Genomic DNA, 23,829 nt, shown 5'->3' with positions numbered 1-23,829 from the left:
ATTTTTGGGAACTGATCTTAAGTTTTCAAAAATGTAATGAAAATATTTAAGTATAAAGATTCTCATCACTACTCTTGGTACTTCAAGTATAAATATTCAACAATAAGTAAATAGCAAATAAATTATTTCATCGTCATAGTGTGAATTATTATGGAACTAATAAAAATGACATAGGAGCTGGCCCTTATATAGTATAGGGATCATTCACTTCCTAAACAGTTCACATGATATTAACTCATTTGCTCCTTAAAACAAGGCAACCTGGCGGCACAACCTGTAATCCCATCTACTTGGGAGGCTGAAGCAGGAAGATCACAAGTTCAAGGTCAGCCTGGGTAATTTAACAAGGCCTATCTCAAATTAAAATACAAAAAGAGCAGGGGATGCAGACTGGTGGTAAAGTGCTTGGGTTCAACCCCAGTGCAAAAAAAAAAAAAAAAAAGGTTTAAAGATGAGAAATCCGGGGCCCAGAGAAGGTGACTGGCTCAAGATTACACTGATACAAACTCACATCCTTAGTTGAAATTCCAAAAAGCTATGAAAATAGTATTTTCATAAATTTGTAGCAAGTTCAACTGTTGGCAATTCCTGACCTGAACTGATATGAAACTATGTATAATCTTTATCCCATTTAGAGTGAATTCATTTTACTAAAGAAAAGTTAATGTGTTTCATGACATGCAGGGTGCTATACCAGACACCACTAGAAGTGATATAGTATCTATACCATATTATCTTTCTATAAGCTGAAAAATTAACTAGCCCCCCAAATTTCAGATAAGGAATTGTGCTGAAGCTGGAATTCAGGTCTAAGTAAATTCCATCTGCCTCTGGAGTCTGTGCTCCTAATCACTGTGTGATATTTTCAGAGACTGTTCAATGACATGGGAAAATGCTTTTAATCCAAACATTTAACCACATACAATATGCCAGACACATGGACAAATTTTTAAATTGCAATTGTGATAAATGCTACAAAGGAGAGATAAGTGGTGTCAGAAGGGCCTATAGTAAGAGCCTATATTAAGGAGGCGAGACAAAATAGTCAGAGGCAGTTTCCTGAGCAAACACTTGACTTGATCTATGAAGGATGTGCAAGAGTTAACTAAAGAGAAAAGGGCAGAGCAAACCCAGGAGGGAGAAGATCATATGCAAAAGCCCTGAAGTTGGAGGGAAAAATGGTGACAAAAGACTGAAAAAGAGCCAATGCAGAGTAACCATTTGTCCCAGTTTGCTGAGGTTACACCTTTAGTTCCAGTATAAATAATAGCATTCTTTTTCTCTTAAAAATACCTTGCTCTGGATCATAAGGTATATAGTCACCCAACTTTTAGGTGATTAATAAGAGGTGTACTTTTATCCTAAGGATAATGAGAAGCCATGATGAATTTTAGGCTGGGGGGGGGGGGCGCTGCATAGCATAATCAAAGTTTAATTTTAAAAATATTACTCCTACTGGAGTGCAAAGAACAGATGAGAATATTTAAAAGGCAGTTAAGTGTCTTCAGGAAAGTTGGGCTGCTACTACAGAAGACAGGGCAAGAAATAATGGTCTGATAGGCAGAAACAGAAATAAGCAGTTGGATTTGATATTTGGTATGGAGACAAATGAGCACAAATTGATGATTATTTGGATATAGAAGGAGAAGGAATGTTAAGTACTAAGGATGAGACCAAGAATTCTGGCTTGCAAACTAGCAAATCAGATTCATTGAGATAGGAATACAAAACACTTACATGGGCTAAAATGTGTGTGTGTGTGTGTGTGTGTGTGTGTGTGAGAGAGAGAGAGAGAGAGAGAGAGAGAGAGAGAGAGAGAGAGATACCACACTTGAAGGCATGGACCTAGAGAAAAAGGAAAGAAAATTTAGGTTCAAAACCTGTTGATGTTTCTATCCATTTACAGAAACTGTATCCTATGCATGTCTTCCAGTATCCAACCAGGATACTGTTGGGTGGTCAGAACAAAAAAGGAGCTAGGTCCTTAGATGGTGATGGGGTACCAGTAGTATCTGACCACTCTAAACATGCAAATATCTCCTATGAGTAACTGTGCTTTACATTTACCGTAGTTCACAAAATAGTTTCTCATATAATGACATTTAAACCTAAATTTTTGTGAGAAATTATAATTTGCATTTAGGAAACTGAGGCAGAGTGCCTGAATTACTTCTCCACAGAACCATCTTATCTCCTGTGCGCATCCACTGTGTGCAAGGGACTATATATTAAATGCTATAAGAAATAGCTACCATATAATGAGGTCCTACTAGGTGCCAGGCTCCAGGAGATTAAAGAGAAAAAGGAGAGAAAAGCAACTTCAGAACTTCTAGGGATGTGTTACTTTTCCCACACACTTACCCTATATTAAGTTCGCTTTTAAACTTTCAAAAAGGTTCAGGTCCCAAGGTGGGATGGAGGTGAAAAGGTGTAGATGAACCGGGGCAGTCAGGGACCACCCCAAACACCGGACCCGAGTAAAATGGGGTCCCGACCGCTCGGCCCCAGGAGACACTACGGGGTCCGCCGGTCTGGGTCCGGTTCCTCCGCAGCTGGGGCCGCCAGTGGATCGGCAGCCGGAGGCCCAGAGGCCCGTTTGCCCCGCGCGTTGCCATAGCAACAGCCCGGGCGGCCACCGCCTGGGACGCACGCTCCCTCCCGTGAGGTCGGCCCTGCGCTGCGACTCAAGGGGCCACTCACCCCAGCCGCTGGCAGGCTGGGACCTGACAGGCGCGCACACTTCGCGCGGGTTGTCACCGAGCCCAGAATTCCGCACCTGCAGAAAACTAACTTTTCCGCAGGCGGAGAAGCCGCAGGGAAGTGGACGGGGGCCGCGCGGGGACAAAGCGCGGCGGCGGCAGCGAAGCCCCTTCTCCCTGCTGGTGAGGAGGCCCCGCCGCACAACGGCGCCCACGCGCCCCGGGTGCGGTCCGAGGCGTCCCGCAGGCAGATCCTCTTAGGGACGGATGTAAGAATCCTGACTCGAGCTCGGAGAAGCAGCCACATGTTACATAATGAAAGCTTTATAACAGTGATATCACAGTAGTGAGGTGATGTCCTGGCCAATATTCTCATTCAGGACCGAGGCCTGGACGTCCAGCTAGTTGGAACTGGAGCTGAAAGCCTTGCAATGCCGTGGATGCGGAACTGGCCTAAAAAGACCAGAAAATGGTATCACTGCGAGATGGTGGGGGTTGGGAGTTTGTCCCCACAGAAGGGCTGAAAGGCTCCTCACAGATCAATGGCAAATCTGGGGAATAGGTATTAGCCACAAACCTCTGTGGGACCATCTAAATGCATGCTTTCTGCAATAGAGACTAGAACTATGGGCTCCAGCTGTATGCTAATGTATCCGTCGACCTGAACTAGGAATGGCTTCTGTAGACTCGGGCTTTGCGCTCTAGCTGCTGCTGGGAGGAAACTCAGCTGTCCTTATACTAGTCTAATTATTTGAGGCAGGTGTTCTCTAAAATTAGGTTGATAACCAATAACTTGGTACATCAGATGGGTTCATTTTATTGCTTAGAAGTAGGTATACATTTGTCAACTAGTTTCTCTCTCCTCTTCACCACAAGCTCAAAATGGCCTTGACTGGTAATTGGTAACTTCAACTTTGAAATTTTTTTTGAAGTATAAATAGTCCCCACTGGGTCCTATACTGTAGAATGTTGGAATCTTGGCCAGACATTGTTCTGGAAAAGTACAGAACTATTGTCTAACAAGAGTCTGGAAAAACCTGCAAGAATTTTCCCCCTGTTCCCCAACCCCCATGGGAAGGTAGAGCGGCAGTATCCAAGTAGGAGTGTTAGTACCACAATGTCCAAAAAGGGCTATAAACATTGCCCTCTGCTCCACTGAACTGTGAAGTGTATGGGTCTGCCTTTAATAAGCTATGAGACTTTTACATTCCAGACCTTTTCCAAGAAATAACTTTGGAGTATTTACTTCCTAATGCCTGATTTTTCCTAACAAATGCCTGATTGAAAGATACTACAGTTGTGGAGAATTATTTGAAAGGCAGCTGACCCATTCTCTGTACAGCCTATGGGTCATTAATTTCCAAACCTGGTTACATATCAGAGCATCTGAGGTGTTCCTTTTGTTTCATTTTATTTGTGTTTAAATACAATTTCACAGGTTACACTTCTAGAAATTCTGATTCAATAGATCACATTAAACCACTTTATAAGGGAATTAAGGTGAATTTAACACAAAGCTGGACTGGGAACCACTGGACTAGGTTTTATCCTGGGTTACGCCAGACCATCCAAAAGCTATGTGTTTGTATCACCTTGTCTTCACCCTTGCAATATTACCTCTACCAAGTCATGTCTTAAGCCTTATTCCATTTTCTCATATTAAGAAATGCTGTGGAAAAGAAAAACTACTTGTGATACCTCTGCCTTTACCACAGGGATTATTTCAAGAATGATATTTAGGGCTGGGGAGATAGCTCAGTCGGTAGAGTGCTTGCCTTGCAAGCACAAGGCCCTGGGTTTGACCCCAGCACCACAAAAAAAAAAAAAAAAAAGAATGATATTTATTATGACACTAGCAGAATCCTACTAGATTGTCTATCCCATGTTTTTTAAACTTTTTGGACCATAATCCACCAAAAGAAATATATTTTACATTATCATCCCCAATGCATGAACCTATGTATGTAGTAACTGAAACAGGTTTAATAACTGAAACATCATCCAAACCACAAGCTATATATCCTGATATTTTTAATCTCTTTTTATTGCTGATTTCCACCCATTAAATGGCTTTTTGACTCTCAGATGAGTTACAAGGTGTATTTTAAAAACAGTGGTATAGAGAGATCTCTTTTTCTGGAAAGTAGCCCTGGATTCTCAGACAAGGTAATCAGTCCAGCTAATAGTAGGTACCTGACTCAGGCAAGCCAATAACATCCCTCTTTCCAGTATTTGGATTTAGGTTAAAGAGATTTCAGCCCTTTCTTTATGTAGCTGACATGTAAACATAGAACATCTTTAACAAATAAAACCAGGAGCTGGGGGCTGGGATATAGTTCAGTTCGTAGAGTGCTTGCTGGTGAAGCACAAGGTCCTGGGTTCAATTTCCAGCACCACCAAAAAACAAACAAACAAAAAAACCCAGGAGCTGTCCACAAACATACTTTGCTGCCATAAGGCCTGGAGAAATGCAGAAAACCAGGTTGCAGGGGGAAAGGGAGAACAGGAAGGTTTTTCTTTAAGAAAAAATATCTATAGAGGGAAACCTTCTGACAATTTTCCATCTTTGCCATAGTATTTTCTGAAATGAGCTGCATTACTGCTTTTGAATTCCATGGAATACTTCTAGATCTTTATGACAAAAGTGCACTCTTCTGAGGACTTCAAATAGGTGAATTTCTGTTATTGCAACCAAAATGATTCTAAATGTATTAGTTTTATATGGGAATCATTAACAAAATTACCAAAATTCAGTAACTTAACACAGATTTATTATCTTGCAATTCCACCAAGCTTATTGCGATAACCAGGAGCAGAGAGCAGAGCTGAAAGTTTTGAAAAATTTGCAGTTTGGAGAGAAAAGTGTGAGTAAAACTGGGTTTAAGGAAGTTGTGGTAGTTAAGGAGATTATAGCACTAAAGAATGCTAAGTACTTCACCTTGGAACAGTAGAAAAAAGGCTTGAGAGCATGTCAGGAATTGGAAGACCACACCCATCTCAGACTCAAAGGTGTAAAAGAAAAAATTCCTTTGAGAAGAAACCAGGGGAGCACCCTACTTGCATAGGGGGGCCTAGGAAGTTGTTTCACCATGCGTAGTCACCCAGGCATTCAGAGGCTGCTGCAGCCATGGTCACTGGAGGCTTGACTACTGTTTGAGATGGTGGCAGATCTTGGCATCAAGGCATGGTGTTGGTTCTGCAAGAAGGCAGGATGCTGGAGTTAGGGGGTCATGAGGCTTCTACTGAGATTTCAAAGGAAGACCTGGGAGGCAGGGAAGGTGCAATAGGGTTGGAGTCCCTGTGGGCAGCCTCTGAGAAGGCAGTGCATGGAGATGTGAGAAAGTAACTGAAGCTGCAGTGGAGACCCCAGAGAGTAAGAGATGTCAGTAACATGGAACATCTGCAAAGGAAAGCTGCAGGAATTAAGCAGAAAGAAGCCAAGAGAGAGGGCACATGAGCTGTAACCTGCAAGGCCGTAGGGGTGGAGCTACACAAGCCCTTTGGAAAGAACATCACAATACCATGTGCCCCAGATGCTGACTTCTTTGCTCAGCTGGATTTTGGTCTTGCTTGGGTCCCATTCCTTCTTTCTGTGCCCCTATTTCTTCCCTGTGGAATGGAAATGTTTACTCTGTTCCATTACATATTTCATATGTAATGTTCCATTACATGTTTCATATTTACATATACTTCACATATATAACTTGCTCCTGATTTTTACAAGGCTTATGCTGAGAGTTTGCCTGGAGTATCAGAGGAGACTTTGGACTTGTACTTTTGGGAAATCCTAGAACTATTATAATTATGGGAACTCTTGGAAATGGACTACATGTATTTTGCATTGTGAAATGGGCATGAACTTTTGGGGTTCAGGGGAAGAATGTTGTGGTTTAGATATTTGGTTTTCCCCAGAAGCTCATGTGTGAGACTATGCAAGAAAGTTTAGAAGTGAAATGATTGGATTATGAGAGTCTCTTTTTTTTTTTTTTTTTTCAATTATTGGTCATGCATTTATTTATTTTGAAATTACTGAAATCGTCCTGGCTTTAGTTCTAGTTCTGTATACAGATATTTGCCAATTTTTCATCACCAGGTAGTTACTAAATAAACTCCAAAGATTCCCCATCTTCTCAAGTCATATTTTTTTTTTTTTTTTTTTTTTTTTTTTGCGGTACTGGGGATCGAACTCAGGGCCTTGTGATTGCGAGGCAAGCACTCTACCAGCTGAGCTATCTCCCCAGCCCCATATTATTCTTTTTAATATTTTATAGTCCAAAAATTTTGGTTCTAAAACTTACATCACCACAAATTCTTTCATTAATTAAATATCTATTACTTTGAAAAAATGAGTTTAAGGATTTTATGGATCATATTTATTAACAAATCAGAGTAAACTGAATTCTTATATTTCTGAATCAATTAGTACATCTTCTGAATGAGATTGTGTGTGTCTCACTGGTGAGAAAGTCTTAACCTAATCAGTACATTAATCCCCTGATAGGGATTAACTAGGTAGTAACTATAGGCAGGTAGGCTATGACTGGAGGAGATGGGTCATAGGGCTACCACACTAATACCTTCATTCTGTGCCACTTATTGGAAGGTCTATACCCGAGACATGTTTTAATTCTGAGTGTCAGAAAAAAAGATTCTCTATCCCTTTGAGAAATTGACATGCGTTTTTCCCTGTGAAGAAAGAAAACCTTAAGATTGATCATATTTCCCTTTTCACATTGGCTACGAGGATGATAAGACTCAAATGTGCAGCTCAACTTTAATAATTTTGTAGAAATCTGTGGCTTGCACATCTACATTACAACATTTTCCTGTTCTCTTGCCTCCGTTTCCCCCCATTTCTACTTTTATCTTTTTGTACTTTTTCATTGTTTTGACAATTAAGTTGCTTCAAATACTTTACACTTGCTGAGTCCTCTGCCTCTGAGGTTTTGACCCCATAACTCCTCAAAGCTGTACTTTCTTATCATTCAGACTCATCTCACCAACCACTTCTTCAGAGAAACCTTCCCAGATCACCCTCTCTAAAATATTGCCCTTGTCTATCACATTAGTATTAAAGCACTTAATACTAAAATCATCTTGTTTCTTTCTTTCCTCACCAGAAGTTAAGCAGCAAGATATTAGGAACCTGACCTCTTTGTTTATTATTTGTTTTCAGTACCTGGGAGAGTGCTTGGCAGCTACTAGATATTTATTAAAAATTGTGGCATTAGTAAATGAAAGAATTAATGGAAAAAAGAGAATAAAAAAAGGAAAGGGGGGGGAACAAAGGAAGGGAAAGAAAGGAAAGGAGACAGATTTTGTAGAACATGCTAAGATATAGATGGATAGATAAACAGGTATATTGATAGACTGACAAATAGACAAATATTCATTTCCAGTGTGTAAATGTCACTAACATTTATAGAGAAGGACCAGAAAATCTACACAAGAAAGTAAAACATACTCAATTCCCTAAAATATATATGTAGAGATCCTAGGTTCTCTTAGGGAACCCTTGACATAAAGCCTTAGAAAAAAATTTTTTTCTAAGTATTCAAGTGACTCAAAGCAGAGCACATTAAATGTTATGGCTAGTTACCATAGCTGAAGTCATCAATTCTCAGTGAGATAATGGATTGCAACACCAAGACCATTAACAGGAAAAACTCTAGACTCTGCCAAGGAACTCAGTCTATTCCAGGGGTCATTACCACACCACAATCTGCTCTCATTCTATTCCTGTAATTATTAACATCACCACTGGCAACAAAGTATTATATGCTATTTACTTAAACACTCTATGGTAATGTAACTGTTATAAATGAAATATCAAATTGCTTGACATTTAGGGAAGAGAAGTCAGAATTGAAGTTTGTCAATATAGTAAAACATTGAAGCAATTAGTACAGTTCATTCCAGGGTTCATTGACCCTTTTGGTATAAATATCAGAATTTGGGAGGAGAGGAGGAATTCATTTTTCTTGAGTCAAGAAGCAGTTGCATTGTGCTGTTATAAACATTGATGTGACTGAGTCACAGTAATATCCTGATTTAAAACCCTTTGAATATATACCAAGAAGTGGGAATGCTGGGCCCTTTAATAGATGAATAGATAAAGAAAATGTGGTATATATACACAGTGGAGCATTACTCAGCTATAAAGAATGACTCTATGGCATTTTCTAGTAAATGGATGGAACTAGAGACTATCATGCTAAGTAAGATACGTCATTCCCAAAAAGTCAAAAGTCAAATGTTTTCTCTACTATGTGGAAGCTAATCCAAATTAAAGTGGGATGGGGGGTAAAAAAAAAAGAATAGAAGTAAGATCAGAGAAGTAGACAAAGGGGAATGAAAGGAAGGAAGGAGAGATGGGATAGGGAAAGACAACGGAATGAATGTGACCTAACTTTTCTATGTACATATATGAATATACTACAGTGAATCTTACCATCACATATATCCACAAGATACTAATTTATATATATATATGTAAATAGCAGAAAGACCAGTAGAGTAGAGGAAAATGAACAGGAGTTGGAAGAGAAATACTGGGGACTGAACTGAACAGGTTGCATTCCGTGGTTTTATAATTATATCATAGTATATTCTATTGTCGTGTATAACTAAAAAGAACAAAAAAAAATTCAGTAATAAAAATATATTTTGTAAATGTAAAAAAAAAGAAGTAGTTGATTTATACATTCATTAAATTCTATCTCTGTTAGTCAAAAATACTTTGAACAGGTGTCTGTGGTAGGGTGTTTACCTAGCATGCTCAAAGCCCTGGTTCAATTCCTAGCACCACAGAAGGAAAAAAAAGAAAAATTTAAGAGACTCTATATCATAAAAACATCACCCCATAATTTTTCAGTTCTATAGGACAAATTCAGAGATGCTTACACTACTATGTGTTATATTAAGGTTTCTTCATTAGGAACCTGCTTTGAAAAATGTATAATGCAAAATGTAACTTTTTCCTAATGAGATCTGTGTTTGCTTACTGGTAGGCTCTACAAATTTACATAAGGCTTTCCACTTTTCTATCTGAACAGCTCAAAAATGAAATAAACATCTGGCAATTAATCCAGTTTGAATGTCTAATCCAGCCTCCTTTGTCAGATAAAACGGAGTTCAGGTTGCTGCACATGGAGTTCATGAATTGGAAGTCTGGATATTATTAACATAGCAATGCTCCCCAAGTTGATATACATATTCAATGCAATCCTTACCAAATTTCAGGTCTCGTTTTTTTGCTAAATTGATTATATGATCCTAAAATGTATATGTAAGTGAAAAGAACCCAGAGTGGGCAATACAATCTTAAAAAGTACAATAAAGTTGGAAGAGTCACATTTCCTAATTTCAAAACTTAGTGCAAAGCTACACTAATCAAGACTGGTTCATACTAGCATAAAGATAGACATGCAGATCAATGAGATAAAACTAAGTCCACAAATAGACAATATCATACTATTGACAGGGTGGGTCTTTTCAACAAATATTTCTAGGAAAACCGAATATCCACATACAAAGAAAAAAATTTGAATTTGTACCTCATGCCATATTCAAAAGTTAACTCAAAATGGGTCAAAGATCTAAATATGAGAGCTGAAACTATAATACTCTCAAAGTGAACATGGGTATAAATCTTTGTGATGTTGCATTAGGCAATGATTTCTTGGTAATTACAGTTAAAGCAACAGCAACCAAAGACAAAAGTGGATAAATCAGAAACCATTGAAGTACTTCAAAGGACATGATGAAGAAAGTAAAAAAAAATAATAATAATTCACAGAATAGGAGAAAATATTGACAAGTCATATCTGATAATGGTCTACTAGCTAGAATGTGTCTTAAAAACTCTTCCAACTCAGCAGTAAAAAAGAGACCTCAATCTAAAAATAGGCAAAGGATTTAAGTAAATATTTTTTCAAGATAGGTATGTGACTGACTAATAAGCATATGAAAAAATGCTTACCATGATCAGTCATTAGGGAAATAAACCATTAAGAGATACTATTTCACACCCCCTTAGACGGTTATAATAAAAAAGACAAGTGTTGGTGAGGATGTGGAGAAATTGATACGTTGGCGATGGGAGTATAAAACAGTTGCTTTAAAGGGTTGGATTCAAACTAAAAAGCTTCTCAGCAAAGAAAACAATCAACATGAAGAGAGAGTCTACAGAATGGGAGAAAATCTTTACCACACACACTTCAGATAGAGCACCAATCTCCAAGATATAAAAAGAACTCAAGGGACACTGGGTTCAGTCTTCAGACCACATAAATAAATAAAATAAAGGTATTGTGTCCATCTACAACTAAAATTAAAAAAAAAAAAAAACTATTAAACAATGAAAAAAAAAGAAAACCCTCAAAAAACTTAATACCAAAAAAACAAATAACCCAATCAATAAATGGGCTAAGGAACTGAACAGACACTTCACAGAAGAAGATATACACTAAATCAACATATATATGAAAAAAATTTTCATTATCTCTAGTCATTAGAGAAATGCAAATCAAAACTACTCTACGATTTCATCTCACTCCAGTCAGAATGGCAATTATTAAGAATATAAGCAATAGGGCTGGGGTTGTGTGGTTCAGTGGTAGAGAGCTTGCCTGGCATATGTGAGGCCCTGGGTTCAATCCTTAGCACCACATATAAATAAATAAATAACATAAAGGTTCATTGACAACTAAAAAAAATTTTTAAAAAACACTTAAAATAAGAATATAAGCAATAATAAGTGTTGGCAAAAAGGTATACCCGTACATTGCTGGTAGGGCTGCAAATTGGTGCAACCACTCTAGAAAGCAGTATTGAGATTCCTCAGAAAACTTGGAATGGAACCACCATTTGACCCATCTATCCCACTCCTCAGTTTATACCCAAAGGATTTAAAATCAACATACTACTGACACAGCCACATCAATGTTTATAGCAGCTCAATTCACAATAGCTAAACAATGGAACCAACCTAGATGCCCTTCAACAGATAAATGAATATAGAAATTGTGGTATATATACACAATGAAATATTACTCAGTCTTAAAGAAGAATGAAATTATTGCTGGTAAATGGATGGAACTGGAGAATATCATGCTAAGTGAAATAAGCCAAACCCAAATGATCTTACTGATAAACGGATGATGACACATATAGGGGGTGGGAAGGGGGAAAGAATAGAGGAAGGAGGGACTCTATAGAGGTATAAGAGGGGTGGGAGGGGTGGGGGGGAGAAAATATAACAGAATGAATCAAAAACTATTACCCTAGGTAAATGTATGATTACACAAATGGTATGCCTCTACTTCATGTACAGAGAAACAAGATATATCCCATTTGTTTACAATAAAAATGAATTAAAAAAAAAATAAGCCAAACCCAAAAAAACCAAAGGCCGAATGTTTTCTCTAATAAGCAGATGCTGATCTATAGTGGGGTAGGGGAGTTGGGTAGGGAAGAATGAACTTTGGATTGGGCAGAGGGGAGTGAGGGGAAGGGAGGGAATGGGGGGTGGAAAGGACAGTGGAATGAGACAGACATTATTACTACACTGCCAGTGTGACTGTACCATGTATAGCCAGAGGAATGAGAAGTTGTGCTCCATTTGTATACAATGTGTCAAAATGCATTCTACTGTCATGTATAACTAATTAGAACAAATTAAAGTATAAATAAATAAATAATTTTAAAAAGGAAAAAAACAGTTGCTTTGGGAAATAGTCCTACAGATCATTAAATAATTAAACAGAGTTGTTATATGACCACTCCTGGGAATCCAAAATATGTCCACACAAAAATTTATACATGAATATTACAGCAACATTATCCATAATAGCCAAAAAATTGAAATGTCCCAAATGGCCATCAAATATATACAGATAAACAAAATATGGCATATACATTCCATGGAACATTATTTGGCCATAGACGTATCATCCATATACTATAATATGGATGAACCTAAGCGACATTAGGCTAAGTGAAAGAAGCCAGATGCAAAAGAACATGAAGGGTTATGGAAAATAATATTCCTATAAGATAACTCCCCAAGAAAATGGAGGTACAGTATGGCTCGGGAAGTGGGAAAGGAAATTGGCCAAACATTAAACTTCTCCCAGTGCATTCCTGATAACAATGGACCCTAAAGGAAAAGGATGGATGTGGAATGCCAGGCCCTAAACCTTGGCCTTCCCCATGTCAACCTAGTCCTGAATGACAATGGGCAAGATCTGAATACTCATCCTTCTGGGTCTGGTTTTAACCTGTACCGCTAGCCACTAATGGTCAAAACTGCACATGCACAATGATTACATCATCCTCATACCCTATAAAACCAGAATTCCCCCTATAACTGAGGGCCATTTTCCATCCATAAAGTGGACCTGAATGGCACCCAAATCTGCGAAGTAATAAAGGCTTCTCTGAATCCATGGAGGTCTGCTTCCCGTCCTTTTGCGCTTACAGAACATATATGATTACATTTACACAAAATGTCCAGAATAAGGAAAACTATATATGTAGAAAACAGATTAGTGGCTTCCAAGGATTGAGAAAACAGGAAATTGGGGAGAGATTGCTAACCAATGTGGATTTTTTTTTGAGTGATGAAAAAATTTCCAAGATTAGAAGTTACACACCTTTATGAATGCGCTAAAAGCCACTGAATTGTACTCTTTAGGAGGATGAATCTTGTGTTATCTCCAGAAAATTTTAAGTCAAATGACTAAATAATGCTTCATATTTCATGGATTCTAAAACCACATTTAAGGGGCTGGCTGTGGTTGTAGCTCATCATAAAGTGCCAGCTAAGTATGTGCAAGACCCTGGGTTCAATCCTCGGTGCACAAACAAAAAAAGGTAAAAACACAAATTTACTCAAGACATTAACTAAAGCTAATCATAGTCTGGTAATAGTTTAGTGACAAAACACCATTCATTTGGAAGTTTGATTTATTCATCCAAACACTTTTGACCATCTAATGGACAGTTCAGAACTTGATTTTCTGAGTTTCAGAGAAGATGGGATGATCTCTCTATTTTGCTTACAAGGTGACTGAAGGGACCTAGAGCCTTAGTTTAGACCCTCATCGTCCCCCAACCCCTGCTCCAGGACTGCAGGAACTGGCTTGTCTCCCTGTGAGGAGGGTGGGTGAGGGGCAGGTTGGAGCATGAGGATTAAGGGAATGAAGTCCTTTTTACTCACATGCAAAGAATGTGAACAGGGGGAAACCACTAGAAGGCATCCCAGGAAGGAATGCAGGGTCGGACCTGGGACAATATTCCCACTCCTTGCCACCTGCCATCGAATTTTGCTGATTTAATGCAAAGTAAAACATTGGTAAATTAGGACTCTGAGGATTCAGAGGTATTCAGCATCCCAGGCTCAAAAGAGAAGATGGGTTGTGTCACTTCCAAGAAACTGTAGACAGAGAGAAAGCATAATGAAGCCTTCCCTATTCCCTTACTGCGAAGGCTCTTGCTACACTTAGCCCTTCTAAGTCCTCTCAGATTCCAGGTGTCTGTTCTGAATGGCTGGGAAAACTTAACTTCAGCCTGACTGCTTCCAGTCAGAGTACCCACTGCCTTGCTACATTCCCCCATGTAGGCTTCAGGGGCATTTCCAGCCGCCAACAACAGCAGCTCCACCCACTCCAGCCTAGGCCTCATCTCCCAAAGTCTGAAGCCAAACACAGTCCTTTCTGACCAGAAATTACTAAACAAAAAGGACAACAGAAGACCACATAGTAATTGTGTCTCAATTGCTATACAACAGGAAGAAGAGTTGACAGAGGAAAAACACCTAGAACTAACATCCTTCAGAGAATTTTTTCCTTCTTAAAATTTTATTTGGAAATAATTTTAAGCTTACAGAAAGGTTGCAAAAAAATTAAAAGAATACCCACATATCCTTTATCCAGAGTCACCTATTAACATCTCACCCTATTTATTTTACTTATAGTTATACATATAGATGCATACCTTTAAATTTAAAAAAAAAAAAAAAAACTCTAGAGTTCTTTTTTTCCCCCCTGTATCTTTTGAGGGTGAGTGCACTCACTATGGCCTTTTACTACTAAATACTATAGTGTATAGTCCCTAAATCTAAGGATATATATTACACAACCAAAGTACAGTTATCAACTTTAGTACACTGAACATTGATATGATGTAATCCATCATCTATATCCCAGTTCTGCAATTGGCCCAATAATATCCTTCACAACATTTTCCTCCCTTCATTATAGGACCCATTCTAGGATCAGGTAATACATTTAGTTGTCATTCTCTTTCACTTCCTTCAACCCAGAACATTTTCATAGCTTCTGTCTTTAAAAACAGGGATATGTTTAAAGAATCCAGTCCCCTATTCCCTACCTTTATTTAAAATAACATTTTCTCATTTTATGTTTGTCTGATGTTTTTCTGTGGTTAGAATCAGGTTATTCACTCTTGTCTGCAATGCTATATAGGTGACATCATATCCTTCTCAGGGTATCACATCCAAATACACAGTATGTCTACATGTCCCTTATTAGGGTTGTTATTTTGATCACACAAAGTTTTATTTAATTTCTCCACTGAATGTTTTTTCCTCTCTCAGAACTAATGAGTAGTCAGTGAAGAGCCATTTTAGGCCAATGCTAATATCCTGCTGTTTATCAGAATTTTCTGCTAGAATTAGCTTTTACCAAGCTTTCCAGACTTGCCCTTGGAGTTAAAGGAGTGCCACTGATGCCACCTATGGGGCTCACAGCTCACTGCAACAAAGGGAAGAGAGTGTGGACCCTCTCACTCACTCCTGCCACTTGGTGGTGCCCCTGAGCTATTTTAGCGTCACCATTTTGAAATGAGCCTGTAGAGAGATCTGAATCACAAGTCCTGAGTTCTAGTTCTAACACTACCACTAAATCATGAGGAACCTGGAAAAAATTCTCAAGACTTTAGAGTACTGATTCCCAGCACAGGAAAAAAAAAAAAGAACTACAATACCCAATAAAATGGGTGACTGGAATGACAAAGACCTGAGTTACGCATTCATTCAACAAATAATTGATATCAGGCATGGGGCTGCTTCCCTATAATCCCAGCAACTCAGGAAAGAGGCTAAGCCAGGAGGACTGAAAGTTTGAAGCCAGCCTCAGCAATTTAGCAAAACTCTGTCTCAAAAAAAAGAAGAAAAAAAAAAAAAATTGACGGGGGAGCTAGTATAACTCAGTGGTAGAATACCCCTGGATTCAATCCCCAGTACCACAAAATAAAAAGAAAGAAATGAGCAACTATAGGCATTGTTCTGGAATCCAGGCAAGATCACAGCTCTCGGGGAAGTTTATATCCCATTAGAGGTGACCCAAACAAAGAATAATAAAAGAAGTAAAAGAAAAGGATAAATACACATAGTAGTAACTGCTATGATGACAATAAAATGGGGTTGTGAGAGAAAGTGTTTGGGATCCACTTGAGATGGTGGAAAAGCTCTCTAAGGAGAGAGTTTGAGCTAAGAAAAAAAAAGGGGGGGTGGGGAAAAAGAACCAACCTCAACCTCAAAAAGTATGGGGGAGATAGAGCCTTCTGACCACAGCAAAGGGACTCAAGGATGAGTAGGTGTTTCGTACTTTCTACTTTCAAATCTGTGGTTCTTTCGGGGAATTAGGACAGAGGTAGGAGGTTTCCAGGTATCCCTGAAGCAAAGAAAGAAAAAACTGAGGGGGCGGGCAGGAAGAAGAGGTTGGGTTCTCTGGCATAACAGGGAGAGATTCTAGAGGGGATAACAAATGAACCAACTTTTAAAAATTGAGTTAAGATTTTGAAAGGTAGATGATAGAACAGAGAAAGATATTCCATGCAAGAAAGGGGAGGCGTTGAGCCTTGGCACATGTCTGTAATCCCAGTAACTCAGGAGGCTAAGACAGGATTGAAGTTTGAAGTCAACTTCAGTAACTTAGCAAAACCCTGTCTCAAAATTAAAAATCATAAAGGACTGGGGATGTATCTAAAGTGTCTCTGGTTTCAATCCCAGTATGGGGGTGGGGTGGCGAGGAAGAAGGTTGGGGAGAAGAATGGGAGGCACAGGAGTGATTGGCTATGGCAATTCTGAAATCCAGCTGGGCAAATATTTTGAGGGCTTCCTGGTCTCAGGTAGGAATTATTCATTATTCTCTGATTCTGGTCCTTGGGAATAGCTCTCCTTAGCCCTTGGTTTAGCATCCCAGATTTTGTGGGGGTTGAGGAAAAAGCCTCTTTGGGGGATGAGTTGCTCTCTTAACCCAATCTATCACAGATGGTTGGAAGTAGTACAAGAGCAATTTGAAGTCTTAAACAGTTACTGTTCCTGTTAATCTAGGCTCACAATTCCTCTGGAAATGAAAAAACAACTGTGTTTCTCTTTGAATGCTGGGAGCAATGTGTGCCAAAGCTATACCGCACTCATTTTGGAAAATTAGTTCTCATGCCATGCCTCTCTTTCCTCTTTCTCTTTTCCCATCGACTTTGATGGGAAGACTTACCTCTCCTCAGAATCTTTTCCCTAAATCTTATCCAGCTAAAAGATTTTACTAGGCACTATACTCAATTTTACATTTTCCCTGAAGTGCTTTAATCTAGTCAAGGTTTAAACAATGAATATTATGCCCATACTTTTAATTTAATCCTAGTCTCAAGGCTGAATTTTATAGGACCTTCAATATTCGAAGACTTTCTCAGTTTTATCTCTGAGTCTTCAGAGTCAAAAAGTAATCTTCAAAACCCTAAGTCCCTTAATTTTGGGGTATCCTATTTTCTTTCACATAGGCTTAAAAGCAGGGCAATTATTTTCAAACTCATGCCTTAAAATACATTACTAAATATCAACCAAAATGTGTTATCAATGTTCTTTTTTCTCTCTTCTTCCCCAGCACTGAAATTGTTTATGATCTGCTTCCCAAGTTATCACAGAACATAGTTTTACCAAATGTTTTTCCACTGCATAACATGAACCACTATCTTCCTAGTCATCAATATCAACTTCTTTACTATATACACCCTAAGCCAATAACTTGGATCTCAGATTTTGTTGTTTGTTTTTCCAAAGAAAACCAAGTTTTTTGTTGTTGTTGGTTGTGGTGGTGGTAGTTTTTTGTTTGTTTTGTTTTGTTTTGTATAGGCTAATTTATGCTATAGTAATGCATAGTCCACACTTCTCACTGGCTTAACACAACCCAAGTTCTCACTAATGCAAAATTTGCTACAGATATGGGCAAAATTCCAAAGCATATATTCCCTATATAACAGCACAGATTGGACTACTTAAACCTTACACACCTTTGTATCAATACATGCTCTCAGAATCACCTCAACAGGGAGAAAGAGAATGAAGAATCAGAGAACAAAACACTGGCTCTTAACTTTTCCAGCCTAGACACAATATACTTCTACTCGCATTTCAGTGACCAAATCAAGTTTCATAACATACCTAAAATAAAGGGTGTGAGGTACAGCAATCCTCCCATGCTCTTGGAAGGTAGAGCACTAGAAATACTGGAAGGAAAAGTTAATATATGCCCCTCTGCTACTTATAGGATCTTCTCATCTTTGGTGTTCTTCAATTTGGTGTTTCTTTTTATTTTTCCTAGTTAGTATATTTTGTTCTATCTATAAATTCGCATCATTCATCACTTTTAGATAATTCTCAACCATTGCCTTTTCAAATGTTCCTCTCCTTCATTCTCCATTCTGTCTAAATGAATGTTAAACGGTAATCTGTTCACCCTCCATATCTCTTAACCTCTCTTTATATTTCCCATTCCTTATCAAGATTCTCATCTACAGTTCATTATTGCTTCTGATTCTCACTTATAGTGGTTTATTTTCATGTGTTAGTCATTTATTTGGGAATCCATATTTTATTGAAATTAGTATATGTGAAACCTGAGGGTTGTAATACTTTCCTCCTAAAAGGATTTGCATTCATCTCTACTGAGAACATCATTCTGAGATGACTATCTCAGGACCTGCCTTCAGGGTCCTGACTTAATGCAGCAGTGTCAGGTTCATCATGATTGAAGCTATATGACCAGTAACATAATCATGTTCCTGTCTGGAGGAAGGGGTAGACAAGTCATTTCACATAAAATGTCCTACAATGTATACATCATTGCTTCTCACAATCAATTAGCTAGAACGTATTCAAAACACAATATCCAGTTGTACAGGAGGCTGGGAAAGATGGGGAAGGGGCTATTGCTAAAATAAAATAAAAGGTACTGGGAACAATTAATAGTCTCTGCTACAACAGGAACACTCTCTGCTACAACTGTCTCTAGGGACTGATTACAAGCTCTTTTTTACCACACCATATTCTATGCAAGGCCTTTAGAAGTTATGTCTGTAGGGTAAAGTCCTCCCCACTGCATAGCTCCAGGGCCCATGAGGACGTTCTTCCAAGAGACTAGGCCTTCTTCTTCTACAAGGCCCTATAACACACATCAAAGATGAGAATGCCCCCACAGCCTATAGCGAGTGTAGTTCTTATTGCAAATTTTTGAAATTTTTATAATTTTACTTTTTAAATCTAGAAGTGATTAATTTATGTTGGGCTGAAGTTTCTTAACAATGAATGGATTTAAAATAATGCGGCAGGTTATAGATATTTAATTAAAATTTTTATGTATGTTTTGCCATTTTTAATTGTAATGTTTTTCAGGACTTATTTTTTTTATAGGCCCTTGAAAACTCTTATTTCCTGGATTCTATGCCTAAACTGCCTAGTGGATAGAATAATCCACAGGCCAGGTATGAAGGATAAAAAGATCACGTTGCAGACCTACCTGCAGGTAGAACTTTCTAGGGAGTGGGTTCAGTTAGCAGCTTGCTATGGAATCTGGGGAGTGGGGAGTAGACAGATTCTGCATCCTAGAGGTGCAGAGGCGACTAGTACTAATAAATTTAGTAAGGATAAAACATAGCAGAAAATCAAGTATTGGGGCCAATCTGGGAATGGGTGGGAGGGTTTCGTCTCAAGCATTAAAACTGATGATCATCCTTCCTTTAAACACAAACTTCCTTGACTTCTCTGATATCACATGTCTGGTTGCTGAATTGGGGAGCATGAGAGGAATATGTTAAAGGGGCCTGAGGATGGCTAGTGTGTTGGGTGATACTGAGACGTCTAAGTGGGGGCATCCAATGGACTATAGTAGCATGTGTGGGTCTGGAGTGCAGAAGGGTGAGTCTATGACTTTCATCAGATTCTCCAAGATTTCTGCACTGTCATGTTTAGTCGTAAGTAATAGAAAACAATTCTAACTTAAGTAGAAGGTGAATTTATTAAAAGGTAGTTCATAGAATCACTAGGAGGACTGGAGGAATAAGATCAGAGCTATGAAGCCAGGAACAATTTTTGAAATCATGTATAGAATCCATCTGCTGAAGCAACTATCACTGCCATCAGACACCAGGTGTTTCAACTTGTACTGCTGCACCTGCTGCCATGGAAACCCCACCTCCCCAACTGCCACCAGACAGTCTCTGCTTTTTCTTGTTTTGTTTTACATCACTACCACTAGACCTGTACCCTTGCTGTAAGGCATGCTGGGAAATCAAGATTCTAGTATATTTAATTTCTGTAGTGAGGAGTAAGCGGTGCACCCAAGACTTCTGAAGTGGGAATTCATCAAAAATAGAAATTGGGTTCAGACTTCATGCAGGCCTAACAAATATTCCTTACATTCATTACAAATTGACACCATCCTCTGAAAATCACTAGAAACCTCTGGTGCAGAGTGAGCAGACAGGACAGCAAGGTATAGGGAACATCACTATACATAGGGAACATCGCTATACAAAGGACCTTCTTGAAGTATTTGGTACCTGGTCATGGAAGGCATTCCTAAGATGTCTTTTCCCTAACTCCATCCCAGACTTCTTGTCCTCATTTTGAAGAACAGGCTGTGCTCATTCAATAAGAAGTAGAGAGTTGCATTCTTCCCTAGAGGAAAAGGCTTCCCCTGTTTCTTAATGATGTTGGAGTTAGGATCAAAAAAGCCATGCAGCAATTCCATGAGCTTTACTGAAAAACACTCTGGGACACGATTGCTGGTAAAGAAAAGTGCTATTTTTATTTGTTTTTTAATGTGTAGGTCCTTTTAAAATGTTATACTTCCCCTTACAATATTCCTTACTTCATGTCCCAAGCCATTTTGGCTCCATTGGCCACTTATAGAAAAGGCCTAGGAGGAATTCATCCTAGATACTCAAGAAGAGTATAGCTTGAGGAATGGGCATATGGCTCAAGAAGCAGCACCAACTGATGAGGACTTTCCTTGAAGCAGTTCAATTTGGTCTGAGTCCTTTTTCCTGCCCTGGTCAGGACTCCCCTAGCTGTGTCCCAACCCCAGAGTCCCCTTGTCTCTGTGTGGTCTGGGCAGTCTCTGAGATCACTGTTCTAAGCCACTCCCACCCCAACTTTATAGATAAGATCACACAGTCTATAATTGGCAAAGCCAAAATTGTGATGTTCCAATGCTCAGATCAAATTTCTGCTATACCTCCTTACCTCCAAGAAAACAATCAAAATCTGTTTCCAGATCCAGGAATATCTGGAGCAAGCAGGTGGTGATAGTCAGCACAGGGAAGAAACACATAGCTAAAGGGTATCGCACTGACACCAGCTAAGCTCAGGCAAGTGATGAACTCCAGCACTTCCCCATCTCCTCTCCATCAGAATATTACCAGCAGCAAACACCCATCCCTGCCAGAATTCTCCTCCTGACTATAGAACTGAATCTCACATGGAAATCTATTTCACTGATTTTGGTATTGACTGTGGCATTATCTCATAGGTATCAGCTGTCCACCAGCCTGGTTTGGATGCTGCAAAATCCAATCCATACTCTTAGGCTGATTGAGATAGGGCCTCTTAGCAAACACAACGAAAATCTGTTTCTGAGACACAGTTGCTGCCCTCCTGGCAGGAGCACGTAAGCATGCTTGGCATGATGAGAACTGAGTCTAGGAGGAGGTAGAGACTCAAAATAGACAGATGTGATTCTTCCTGCCTAACCATCTCCTGAAGAGGAGAAACTACAGGCAGCCACAGATATGTCTCCCTGTCTAGGTTTCAAGAAAGATTTAGCCTGTGTGGCTGGGAAGAACAAGGATAATCTAGAGACTCAGGGTATTATAAAAGCTAAGTAAAGACAGTGTTTCACAGAGGGTGTGGTGGTTGGGGTGAAATGCTGTGGAGAATTAAAGGTAGTTGAGGACTAAAATGTATTCATTTGATTTGGCAACTATATGGCCACTGGGACTTTTATGAAAAACTATAGAGGGCTAAAGAATAACAAAAGAATCAACAAAAGATTTTTTTTTTTTTGTACTGGGGATTGAACCCAGGGGCACTTTATCACCTAGCTATATCCCCAACCTTTTTGTTTTTTATTTTGAGACAGGGTCTTGCTAAGTTTCTGAGGCTGTCCTTGAACTTGAATCCTCCTTGGATTATAGGAATTCCAAAGGGGGGGTGGAATATACACACACACACACACACACACACACCACACACACACACTTTTTTAAAAAGAAAACAAACAGCTAATAAGGAAAAAGTGCAAAGGACAACAAACTCTAAAACTTTTTATTTTGATCTTGTGAGAACTTTGGTTGCTTGCAGAGTACATGGAAGGTAACCAATGGAGAGGGAGATGGAAGTCCCCAGGAAGTAGGAACAGCAGTGAGGGAGCAAAGCTTCAGAGGGCATATAGCAGGTTTTTTTAAACAGAAAACTAGGAGGAAGAGAAAAGGAAATGAGGAGAGGTACCAACAGAGGTTAGTGGGAGGGAGAGAGCAGTGAGCAAGGAAGTTTTTGCTTTAAGAACTCACTTCTGTGAAGCATACACTGAGGTCAGTCACCTCTGCTGAGAGCAGAGATGAAGGGCATGGATGGGAAAGAAGAGTAACAACAAGTTCAAGAATTCCCAATCAATCCTGGGCCTGTCAACTATGAGTGTGTCACAGTTAGCAGCCAGGAAGAAGGAGCAGAAAATAGGCTGATGCAGAAAATGGAGGAGGGTTGACAGGTCCAGCAACAGTTGGAGGGGATGGGAAAATTCAGGATACTGATAAAAATATCAGTGTATGATGGGCTCTGGATTCAGGCTGGAGAGAGGAAGAAGTCCAGAAGAAGGTTGAAAGTCTGGCAGAAGAAAGAAGGCCTAGGTCATGAAATGGACAAAGGAGCAGGGAATTTCAACAGCAATGAAAAGGGGAGTGAGAGAAGAGGAAGCACAATCTAGAAGGAACAAAGGCTTATATAGGAGTCAATAGGTAAGCCCGTGAAGTGAGAGAGGGAGTAGAGCAAAAGCCCAGAAAGGGCCTAGGTTTTAGAAGCCAGGCAAAAATAAAAAGCCCAAGTTCACCAAATTGATGACAGGGCTGACATGAAGCAGAGTCTTAGCAGGCCATGGTGGTTGCCACTCAGCAAAGGGGTACCTGAGGCAGGCAGGGTGTGTAGGCAGAAATTTAGAATTCAGGAAGGGTCAACCTACCCATGCTCTGCAGAAGAATGCTTTACAAATTCATTCTGCACCCATTTTTACACTAAAATCTCCTTTGTATAAACTCATATCAGTCTACAATCCCACTTCTCAGCAAAGCCAAGAACCAATTTCTCTTCTAGGGTTCCAAGGTATGCCATAAAAACCCAGAACTTACTATATTTGCAATGCAAGGCTTTGCCAAGGGCCCAAGAACCCGAATGCCTTCAAAATTGTGGGAATAAGTCAATGAAGGATCAGCATAAATGTTAGCAAAGAGTCTCTGAAGGTAGTTACTTGATAAGCAGGATTTTGGTTTTTTTTAATTTATAAAAAGTTATGTTCTACTAGTCATGTTAGGCCTGTAATCCCAGTAGCTCAGGAGGCTGAGGCAGGAGGATTACAAGTTCAAAGCCAGCCTTAGCAACTAAGTGAAGCCCTAAGTAACTTATTAGTGAGACCCTGTCTCTAAATAAAAATTTTTTTTTAATTGCTAGGGATTAGGCTCCATGGTTAAGTGCCCCTGGTTCAATCCCTGGTACTGAAAAAAAAAAAAAAAAAAAAAAAAAAAAAAAAAAAGTCATTTTCTGTTTTCTGCATGCAAA

The 23,829-nt window shown here is 39.2% G+C and overlaps 1 protein-coding gene across 4 annotated transcripts in view; it reads right to left on the bottom strand.

Moving 5' to 3' along the window:
* Nucleotides 1-2,767, bottom strand: part of Stk33 (serine/threonine kinase 33) — a 204,619-nt gene extending 201,852 nt beyond the window's left edge. For 3 of the 4 annotated variants that reach the window (XM_047517615.1, XM_047517618.1, XM_047517617.1), the window contains exon 1: nt 2,362-2,657. The gene's annotated coding sequence lies outside the window, so the exon portion shown is untranslated. Of the gene's footprint in view, nt 1-2,361; nt 2,658-2,700 lie in introns of those variants that run through there. The other variant, XM_047517616.1, reaches the window with a different exon arrangement.
* Nucleotides 2,768-23,829: the final 21,062 nt, after the last annotated feature.

This window comes from Sciurus carolinensis, chromosome 11, assembly GCF_902686445.1.
Source record: "Sciurus carolinensis chromosome 11, mSciCar1.2, whole genome shotgun sequence".
In the NCBI taxonomy this organism is placed as follows: domain Eukaryota; kingdom Metazoa; phylum Chordata; class Mammalia; order Rodentia; family Sciuridae; genus Sciurus; species Sciurus carolinensis.
This window is presented reverse-complemented; position numbering and strand designations above follow the sequence as displayed.